Source organism: Oncorhynchus keta, chromosome 19 (genome assembly GCF_023373465.1).
Source record: "Oncorhynchus keta strain PuntledgeMale-10-30-2019 chromosome 19, Oket_V2, whole genome shotgun sequence".
NCBI classification, from domain to species: Eukaryota; Metazoa; Chordata; class Actinopteri; order Salmoniformes; family Salmonidae; genus Oncorhynchus; species Oncorhynchus keta.
This window is the reverse complement of record NC_068439.1, coordinates 36,921,158-36,932,714: the sequence shown is the minus strand read 5'-3', so window position 1 is coordinate 36,932,714 and position 11,557 is coordinate 36,921,158.

Genomic DNA, 11,557 nt, shown 5'->3' with positions numbered 1-11,557 from the left:
CCACAAGTTCAAATCCATATCTCCACCCGTTGCTAATTTAGGAAAGGGCCAATTTTAGCTAGCTGACTAGCTAGCCACCGGAGGACAACAAGATGCAACAATTCAAGTTTTTCTGTCAATGACATATGCTCTAAATGGGATTTGATAGGAGTGACGCCAAATCCATGCTGGCTTCCCTTGACACTTTTTTGTTGTTGTCCCAGGACCATTCACTGTAGAGCTCAATGCTGATTGGCACATTTTTTATACTTATTTTATCAAGGGAGGCGAGATGCTAGCTGGCTTCTCTTACCTTCAATGCTACGGGCAGCAACAATGTCATACTCGTTTGAACCAGACAGCATCAGATAGATGGCCTACACGTAGAGAAACAGAGGGACGCTATTTTGCTCGCTCGGATGCTTTCTCCTGTGAGATCAATTGTAGCTTCTTGCGAATTGAAGGAAAATTATGAAACACAAGAGTGACGAAAGATATATATTTTTATTGGTAAAAAATGTTGGGTAAATTGGCTTCCCTTGGCATCTATAAATAGACGCCCCTGCTCCCATGTATGTTTATGCAGTCTCTTTCTGACAGTTGACTCATGCACTTCGACATTGTGGCCAGAGAAGCCTGTAAGATCCCTTGATGTTACCCTGGGGTTCTTAGAGACTTCTATGAGTATCTTACGGTCAGCTCTTGGGCTGAATTTGGTGGGACAACCTGTCCTAGGTAGATTGCCAGCGGCCTGGAATTTTCTCCATTTGTAGATGATCTGTCGGACAGTGGAATGATGTACTTTGAATTTCTTGGAAATGGATTTGTAATCCCTCTCAGACTCACGGGCATCAATAATCTTTCTTCTGAGGGCCTCGGATAGTTCTTTTGAGTTTGTCATGATGTGTTACCACACACCCATATGGTTAAGACCAAACCAGACCAAGTTTCTAATCTTTATGGAAGGCTGGATCCCCCCTCCAAGTTACTCTCTAATAATTTTCTAGTTGATTTTCTAGTCACCCCCTCCCCCCTAAGAACTAGGCTACAAAGTTTTGCATATGGATTTCCATAGAATTTCTCAAATGTTCGTTAAATTAAAATCTAACCGGTCATGTTGTCCGGCACCACATTTTCCTGAAGGACACTCTGAAGTGGCATATTGTTTTTATAAAGATTTTAGAATATGATACATGAAAATCTGTCACCAACTGGATGAAAACCTAGCTAAAGACACCCAAAAGACTCTGGCAAGTGCGCTAGTCCAGTGTTACTTTGATTATGTCACGTTCTGACCTTAGTTCCTTTGTTTTTGTCTTTGTTTGAGTATGGTCAGGGCGCCAGTTGGGATGGGCAGTCTATGTTCCTTTTTCTATGATTTGGGATTTCTGTGTTTGGCCTGGTATGGTTCTCTATCAGAGGCAGCTGTCTATCATTGTCCCTGATTGAGAACCATACTTAGGTAGCCTGTTTTCACCCTTTAGTTGTGGGTGATTGTTTTCTGTTGAGTGTTTGTATCTGTACCAGACAGAACTGTTTCGTTTTTGTTCAGTGTTCTATTTCTTTATTAAAAATATGGACAATTACCACGCTGCGCATTGGTCCTCACCTTCTTCCATCCACGATGACCATTACAGATTATGCCTGCATATCATGGTTCACCAGCAGTCCCACACATCTAAAGAATAAACTACCATCCTAAAAAGCTCGTAAAAATTGTACTTAAACTCCCCCCTCATATTCATCTGGAGGTTGAATTGTTTTTGTCTCTATCTCTATAAAGGTACTTTATCTATGTAATTGTATATTTATTTATGTGAAAAATAGGGCTAACAATGGAAATAAGTCCCCAACTTTATTGTGCAATCCCGGTCACTTAAAAAAAATATTTGTGTATATACAAAATTATTCAAAAAAGCTACATTGTATAGTTAAAAAAAAAAAAAATTGCAACTGCAGTATTAAACTATAAACTTTGTGAGAAAACCATCAAATTGTTCCTCAGCTAGAAATGTTACATACACCCTCTCATGCAGCCATCTTGAGCGCCCATCGGTGGCGGTAATGCACCTAATTTATGAAAGTTGCCAATCGCAATATAAAGTCACGAGAAGAAAAATCCTGGAAGGAGGAGAGATGACTAGAAACGGTTGACCGTTTTATGTGTGGATTAATTGTCGGAGTAGAGGACCTTGTGCATTTCTGGTAAAATAACAGCTACATGTTTATATCCCAGGACAAATTAGCTGGCAACAGCAAGCTAGCTAAATAGGACAAATTAGTTATTAAGTGCAAGCTAGCTAAATTGCCATAAATGTTTAATGTTTTTTGACCTGTCCTCAGATTAATGTAATTGGTTCAGAGTTTGTTTTGATATTTTAACCTGCGTGTCGTGATCGCGTTTGGTGTGGGGGGACAAAATAAATGTATGCACAATGGAGCACGCGCGCAACTGGTTTTGGTTCCGTGTTAGATTAACACGAATTTAAGCTTTTAACCGATATAAGACACTTGTGTGTACCTACATATTTAATATACAGAATTGTTATGATTATTTATTTGAATTGCCTGCCCTCCAATTTCACCGGAAATTGTAGCCCTAAGAAGTTGTCATTCTTTGCTTGAAACCTCAAAGTTGTATCTTTCCATAAATTATCTCTACGATTCCCACTAATACTAACTAATTGGCTGACAGGGACAACTTTTTTGAAAACCATTTACAGTAAAATAACATCTTGTCTCTATGCAATATTGACCCATTATTCCATATAAAACATTTATGAGGTGAAAAGTTGTGTTTATTCAGCAAAGCCCACCATATTAAAGCCTGCTTGTGAAAAGCTTCCAATTTCACTACAATTTCATTGTAGTTTCCCCTCACCTCTTTTCCAAATTAAAAAAGTATCTACTGTTCTTTTCCGCCTTTTTCAAGCCATTGTTTTCTGGATCTTGTGAAAGCTCCTCTAGCCCTTCCCTCATAAAATGTATCTAGTTGATCCTGTAAATCATTCAATTTAGATTTCTCATTAAGATAAAGATGCTCCATCTCTGTGATATCCGCAATTTTCTTAGAGCTACCTCACATATCCTTTTTAAAGAAAACCGTATCCCATAAGTAATATAGGCTGAGCGATTTTACATTTCAGCAGTTCCCAGTATTTACCATATTCTGCATTAGAGGTAGCTAAATTCCAGTGAACAGAAATTAGATTCTTAATCACATTTTTTAAATCATCATGCAATAACAATGAGTTATTTAATTTCCAATAACCACCTGAGTATTTCTTATCATTACTGCACATTCTTAGTCAGCCATATGACTTTATGATCCATCAGGACTGGAGGAAGTATTATTGTGTTGGACTCGAGACGAGAGGTTATCACCCACAAGTCAATTCTTCATTGTAGTGAACAATCTCTGTTACTCTATCTGTACTGTTTCTCTCCAGGTGTTTCAACTCTCCATATGTCAATTAAGTCCAGGCTTTGGCAGAAATTCACCAATTTTTTTTACCTATTTGTTGCCTATGTGGCAATCTATCAGTCTCATTATAATAAACCATATTCCAATCCCCAACTATAATCTGACTGGATGGATATTTTCTCAGAAGACTTTTAAGAATTTCCTCCAGAAGTAAGTCATTTGGAGGACAATTATTTTTTATTTAAGCTTTATTTAACTAGGCAAGTCAGTTAAAAACAAATTCTTATTTACAAAGACGGCCTACTCCGGCCAAACTCGGACAACACGGGGCCAATTGTGCGCCCCCCTATGGGACTCCCACTCACGGCCGGATGTGATACAGCCTGGACTAGAACAGTATCCATATACATTACACAACACAAATAATCTGTCCATGTGGGTGATGACCGCTACTAGCCAATGACTATTGGAGTCCATTTGAGTAAACAAAAATGTCCCTTTGAAATTGTGTGCTAAAATTGCAACCCCAGCTGAATGATTAGTCCCTTGGGCCAAGAAAATGTCACTGTCCCACTGATTTTACCAAAAAATGATATTCCTCTTCGCATGAATGTGTTTCTTGAACGAATACAAGATCTGTGATGCAGTCCTTACAAAACATTAAAAATGCTTTCCTCTTCCAACAGGTTTCGTATCCCCCTGGCATTGATTGACATAATCTTCAAGTCCATATATACAAAATAGCAGTGGTGATTTTAGCATGTACATCTTGGTGGTGGGGCAAACTCCTCAAAAATGGTTGAGATGCATACCAGCAAAGACATTACACAACACAACATTAAACAATAAATTAATTGCACTATAACGGTGACAAGTGGTGCCCACAAATTGTTAGGGCCTGTCACCGGTTGTTTGTTTGATTGTTGTTCTCTTGGGTGACCACTGGAGGGCACCTTTGCCATGTTTTCTAGTTTCCAGGTTGCCCAAATGATTACTTATTGGTTCCACTTGGTTTTGATTACCTTCTCTGTGCACCTGGTTGCCTTATGTTTTGTTTAGTGCACTCTTGTGCTGTGGCCTTGTTTCTGTCAAGACTTTAAATAAAGGTCATCCAGGTCATCTATAAGTCTATGCTTGGTAAAGCTCCGCCTTATCTCAGTTCACTGGTCACGATAACAACACCCACCCGTAGCACACCTTCCAACAGGTATATCTCACTGATCATCCCCAAAGCCAACACCTCATTTGGCTGCCTTTCCTTCCAGTTCTCTGCTGCCAGTGACTGGAACGAATTGCAAAAATCGCTGAATTTGGAGACTCTTATTTCCCTCACCAACTTTAAACATCAACTATCTGAGCAGCTTACCGATCACTGCAGCTGTACATAGTCCATCTGTAAATAGCCCATCCAATCTATCTACCTCATCTCCATAATGGTTTTATTTTATTTACTTTTCTGCTGTTTTGCACACCAGTATCTCTACTTGCACATCATCATCTGCTCATTTATCATTCCAGTGTTAATCTGCTAAATAGTAATTATTCGCTCCTATGGGCCTATTTATTGCCTATGCAACAGTATAACTTTACGTCCGTCCCCTCGCCCATACCCGGGCGCGAACCAGGGACCCTCTGCATACAACGACAACAGTCACCCTCGAAGCATCGTTACCCATCGCTCCACAAAAGCCGCGGCCCTTGCAGAGCAAGGGGAACTAGTACTTCAAGGTCTCAGAGCAAGTGACGTAACCGATTGAAACGCTATTTAGCGCACACCGCTAACTAAGCTAGCCGTTTCACATCCGTTACACCTACCTCCTCATGCCTTTTGCACACACTGTATATAGACTTTCTTTTTTCTACTGTGTCATTGACTTGTTTGTGTTATTGGCTTGTTTATTGTTTACTCCATGTGTAACTCTGTGTTGTTGTCTGTGTCACACTGCTTTGCTTTATCTTGGCCAGGTCGCAGTTGCAAATGAGAACTTGTTCTCAACTAGCCTACCTTGTTAAAAGAAGGTGAAATAAAAAACGTTTTAATTAAAATATTTAAACATCTGGATTTACCCTTACCTCTGCTTGCTGTGTGTGAGTTCGTACAAGCATCACTGTAACAGGGCCTACATAAATCTGTCCTAACAGCAGAGCTTTCTTTCTAGCACAAATGAGTGAATCCTTACCTCCGCTATCAGCGGAGCCTTGTCTGGCAGTGAAACAATTAATTCAGCCTCATTTACTGCCTTTTTAAAAAACATAGCTGATATGGCTGACTTGCTTAAACAAATGTGTTTTCTACTGACAATTGAGATGTAACCTCAGCAAAAAAGAAATGTCCTCTCACTGTCAACTGCATTTTTTTCAGCAAACTTAACATGTGCAAATATTTGTATGAAGATTCAAGAACTGAGACATAAACTGAACAAGTTCCACAGACGTGACTAACATAAACGGAATAATGTGTCCCTGAACAATGGGGGGGTCAAAATCAAAACTAACAGTCAGTATCTGGTGTGGCCACCAGCTGAATTAAGTACTGCAGTGCATCTCCTCCTCATGAACTGCACCAGATTTGCCAGTTCTTGCTGTGAGATGATACTCCACTCTTCCACCAAGGCACCTGCAAGTACCCAGACATTTCTGGTGGGAATGGCCCTAGACCTTACCCTCCGATCCAACAGGTCCCAGACGTGCTCAATGGGATTGAGATCTGGGCTCTTCGCTGGCCATGGCCGGACACTGACATTCCTGCCTTGCAGCACTGATTATGTTGACCTGGAGTTCGCGCAAAGAAAATTATTTCTGTGTCTTTTTGGGTGCAGGATTGGAGTTTCTGAATCAACCGAATGTCCAGATTCCTCCATTTCTTCTCCAGGAGTCACCACTACCACATATCTACAGTACAACATCCACGTGTACGTGTGTATAGTGCGTATGTTATCGTGTGTATGCATCTGTCTGTGCCTATGTTTGTGCGGCTTCACAGTCCCCGTTGTTCCATAAAGTGTTTTTTAACTGTTGTATTTACTATAAACTGAGTTTTGTTACATTCAAGTAAGTTGGACAGGGATAAAAGTTAAGGTTACTCGGAACAAGCTTTAATTCCGTCTGCACCCGCCGCCATCTTCCTGGAACGTAAAATTAGTGACAAAATTGAAAGCGTCAACATCGGCAAATGTTGTTTTGATTCACAAAAGAACATTCAACACTCACAAGTTTAGTCAAATTTGACTTGCATTCATTATCAAATTTAGTTGCATTCTTGCAAATCTTATTGAATATATTCACACATCAAGTTACATGTTTGCAAGTGTTGAATTTATTCACACATCACATTATGTCCTTGCAAGTGTTGTTGCATTTATTCTGAACATAAATTATGTTGGCAAAATATTTTTTTGCAACTCCAAAACTGATTATACAGGTGAAACTCATATTTCACATGCTTGTACACTTACTGTATGTTTCTATTCTGCCTGACGCTGCTCTGTTTAGATACACTCATATAATGTAACAGAGAGACAGCAGCAACAGAGTAAAGATGAACAGCCTCAAACCGAATGATGACTAATCTGACCATAAAAATGGATCTGCATCACTCTCTAGACTACAGACACCAGTTCAAGGGGCGTGTGAGGTAATGTTGACATATAAATCAAATTGTATTGGTCACATACACATGGTTAGCAGATGTTAATGCGAGTGTAGTGAAATGCTTGTGCTTCTGGTTCCGACAGTGCAGTAATATCTAACAAGTAATCTAACAATTCCACAACAACTACTTAATACACACAAATCTAAAGAGATGGAATAAGAATATATACATATAAATATATATGGATGAGCGATGGCCAAGCGGCATAGGCAAGATGCAGTAGATGGTATAAAATACAGTATATACAGTACATATGAGATGAGTAATGTAAGATATGTTAACATTATTAAAGTGCCATTGTTTAAAGTGACAAGTGATCCATTTATTAAAGTGGTCAATGATTTGAGTCTCTATGTAGACAGCAGCCTCTCTGAGTTAGTGATTGCTGTTTAGCAGTCTGATGGCCTTGAGATAGAAGCTCTTTTTCAGTCTCTCGGCCCCAGCTTTGATGCACCTGTACTGACCTCGCCTTCTGGATGGTTGCAGGGTGAACAGGCAGTGGCTCGGGTGGTAGTTGTCCTTGATGATCTGTTTGGCCTTCCTGTGACAACAGGTGCTGTAGGTGTCCTGGAGGGCAGGTAGTTTGACCCCAGTGATGCGTTGTGCAGACTGCACTACCCTCTGGAGAGCTTTGCGTTTGAGGGCGGTGCAGTTGCCGTACCAGGCGGTGATACAGCCCGACAGGATGCTCTCAATTTGTGCATCTGTAAAAGTTTGTCAGGGTTTTAGGTGACAAGCCAAATTTCTTCAGCCTCCTGAGGTTGAAGAGGCGCTGTTGCGCCTTCTTCACCACACTGTCTGTGTGGGTGGACCATTTCAGTTTGTCTGCGATGTGTACGCCGAGGAACTTAACTTTCCACCTTCTCCACTACTGTCCCTTCGGTGTGGAAAGGGGGGTACTCCCTCTGCTGTTTCCTGAAGTCCACGATAATTTCCTTTGTTTTGTTGACATTGAGTGAGAGGTTGTTTTCCTGACACCACACTCCCGAGTGCCCTCACCTCCTCCCTGTAGGCTGTCTCGTCATTGTTGGTAATCAAGCCCACTACTGTTGTGTCGTCTGCAAACTTAATGATTGAGTTGGAGGCATGCATGGCCACGCAGTCATGGGTGAACAGGGAGTACAGGAGGGGGCTGAGCACGCATCTTTGTGGGGCCCCAGTGTTGAGGGTCAGCGAAGTGGATATGTTGTTTCCTACCTTCCCCACCTGGTGTTGTGACGTGGCTGGTTTTCTTTTTGTAGTCTGTAATTGTATTTGGCCATATTCCCAGTCCTCTTTCCATGGTTAAATGCGGTGGTTCGCGCTTTCAGTTTTGCGAGAATGCCGCCTTTCATCCAAGGTTTCTGGTTAGGATAGGTTTTATTAGTCACAGTGGGTACAACATCTCCAATGTACTTCCTTATCAACTCACGCACCGAGTCAGCATATAAATCAATGTTATTCTCTTGAGGCTGCCTGGAACCTTTCCCAGTCCCTTTGATCAAAACAATCTTGAAGCGTGGATTTTGATTGGTCAGACCAGCATTGAATGGTTCTAGTCACGGGTACATCCTGTTTGAGTTTCTGCCTATAGGATGGTAGGAGCAAGATGGAGGTGTGGTTGGATTTGCCGAAGGGAGGGCAAGGGAGGCCTTGTATGCATCGCATAAAGTTAGAGTAGCAGTGGTCCAGTGAATTGCCCGCACGAGTGCTGCAATCAATATGCTGATAGAATTTAGGTAGCCTTGTTCTAAAATTTGCTTTGTTAAACTCCCAGCTACAATAAATGCAGCCTCGGGATATATGGTTTCCAGTTTACATAGTCCAGTGAAGTTCCTTGAATTCCATCGTGGTATCTGCTTGAGGGGGTATATACACAGCTGTGATGATAACTGAGAATTCTCTTGGGAGATAATATGGTTGCCATTTGACTGTAAGGAATTCTAGGTCAGGTGAACAGAAGGACTTGAATTCCTGTATGTTATGAGTCGTTAATCATGGAGCATACACCCCTGCCCTTCTTCCCATAGAGATGTTTATTTCTGTTGGCGCAACGCATGAAGAAACCCGCTGGCTGTAACGACTCCGACAACATATCCCGAGAGAGCCATGTTTCTGTGAAACAGAGAATGTTACAATCTATGTATCTCTGCAAGGCAACCATTGCCCTAATTTCGTCCACCTTGTTGTCTAGAGACTGGACATTGGGGAGTAGTATACTAGGAAGTGGTGGGCGTTGTGTACGCCTTCGAAAGTCTGACCAGGAGGCCACTCCATCTACCTCTTCTGCTGCGATGTTGTTTTGGGTCAACCTTAGATCCAATGTCCTGGGTGGTGATCCGAACAAAGGATCCACTTCGGGAAAGTCGTATTCCTGGTCATAATGTTGGTAAGTTGACGTCGCTCTTTATATCCAATAGTTCTTCCTGGCTGTATGTAATAACACTTACAATTTTTTTGGGATAACAATGGAAGTAATAATGAATTTAAAAAAAAATACTGCATAGTTTCCTAAGGACTTCCTAAGGACTTCTCCCATTCTTCTCTGCAGATCCTCTAAAGCTCTGTCAGGTTGGATGGGGAGCGTCACTGGACAGCCATTTTCAGGTCTCTCCAGAGATGTTCAATCGGGGTCAAGTCCAGGCTCTGGCTGGGCCACCTAAGGACATTCAGAGACTTGTTCCGATGCCAATCCTGCGTTCTCTTGGCTGTGGGCTTAGGGTCATTGTCCTGTTGGAAAGTGAACCTTCACCCCAGTCTGAGGTCATAAATGCTCTGGAGCAGGTTTTCATCAAGGATCTCTCTGTACTTTGCCCCTTTCATCTTTCCCTTGATCCTGACAAGTCTCCCAGTCCCTGCCGCTGAAAAACATCCCCACATGAAGCATGCGGTGAAGCATCTTGGTTTCATCAGACCAGAGAATCTTGTTTCTCATGGTCTGAGAGTCTTTAGGTGCCTTTTGGCAAACTCCAAGCATGCTGTCATGTGCCTTTTACTGAGGAGTGGCCTCCATCTGGCCACTCTACCATAAAGGCCTGATTGGTGGAGTGCTACAGAGATGGTTGTCCTTCTGGAAGTTTCTTCCATTTTACAGAGGAACTCTAGAGCTCTGTCAAAGTGACCATCGGGTTCTTGGTCACCTCCCTAGCCAAGGCATTTCTCCCCCGATTGCTCATTTTGGCTGGGTGGCCATCTCTAGGAAGAGTCTTGGTGGTTACAAACTTCTTCCATTTAAGAATGATGGAGGCCACTGTGTTCTTGGGGACCTTCAATGTTGCAGACATTTTTTTGTACCGTTCTCCAGATCTGTGCCTCGACACAATTCTCTCTCAGAGCTCTACAGACAATTCCTTCAACCTCATGGCTTGGATTTTGCTCTGACATGTAGTGTCAACTGTGGGACCTTACATACAATAGACAGGTGTGTGCCTTTCCAAATCATGTCCAATCAATTGAATGTACCACAGGTGGACTCCAATGAAGTTGTAGAAACATCTCAAGGATAATCAATGGAAACAGGATGCATCTGAGCTCAATTTAGCAAAGTCTGAATACTTATGTACAGTATATCATAAAAGTGAGTACACCCCTCACATTTGTGTAAATATTTGAGTATATCTTTTCATGTGACAACACTGAAGAAATGACACTTTGAGTGTGAGTGTATAGCTTGTATAACAGTGTAAATTTGCTGTCCCCTCAAAATAACTCAACACACAACCATTAATGTCTAAACCGCTGGCAACAAAAGTGAGAACACCCCTAAGTGAATACGTATCACTTTTGTGATATACTGTATATAAGGCATTTCTGTTTTTGATTTTTTTTTATACATTTGCAAAAAAGTCTAAACCTTTTTTCGCTTTGAGGATTTTGATGGGGATTTTTTATTTATTTAATCAATTTTAGATTAAGGCAACATGTAACAAAATGTGAAAAGTCAAGGGGTCTGAATACTTTCCAAACACACATCTTTGCTGTCCATTTCTTAAATTGAATTAGGCAGTTAAGAACAAATTCTTATTTACAATGACAGCCTAGGAACAGTAGGTTAACTGCATTGTTCAGGGGCAGAACAACATATGTGTACCTTGTCAGCTCAGGGATTTGATCTAGCAACCTTTACAGTTACGAGCCCAACGTTCTAACCACTAGGCTACTTGCCACCCCAACTTGCACTGGAATATTGTTGATTGCATAATTTCAGTCAAATCAAATTACAACCATACTATTTAATCAATAAAACATATATATATATATATATATATATATATATATATATATATATATATATATATATATATATATAGCCTAGTCAATGACAAATACCAAAGAAAAGGCTTACGTTGGTCAATTGTAGGCCTCCTATATCGGTAACTCAATGCACTCAACCCTGTAGGGACATACACTATCTAGTAGTGTTGCAATGACTAACACGTCCAAATTAGTTAGAATATCTCAACCCCCAGCTCCAGGCCCAATCAGAATTGATACCATTTAGGCTTCCTTTAGTTTCAACCTCT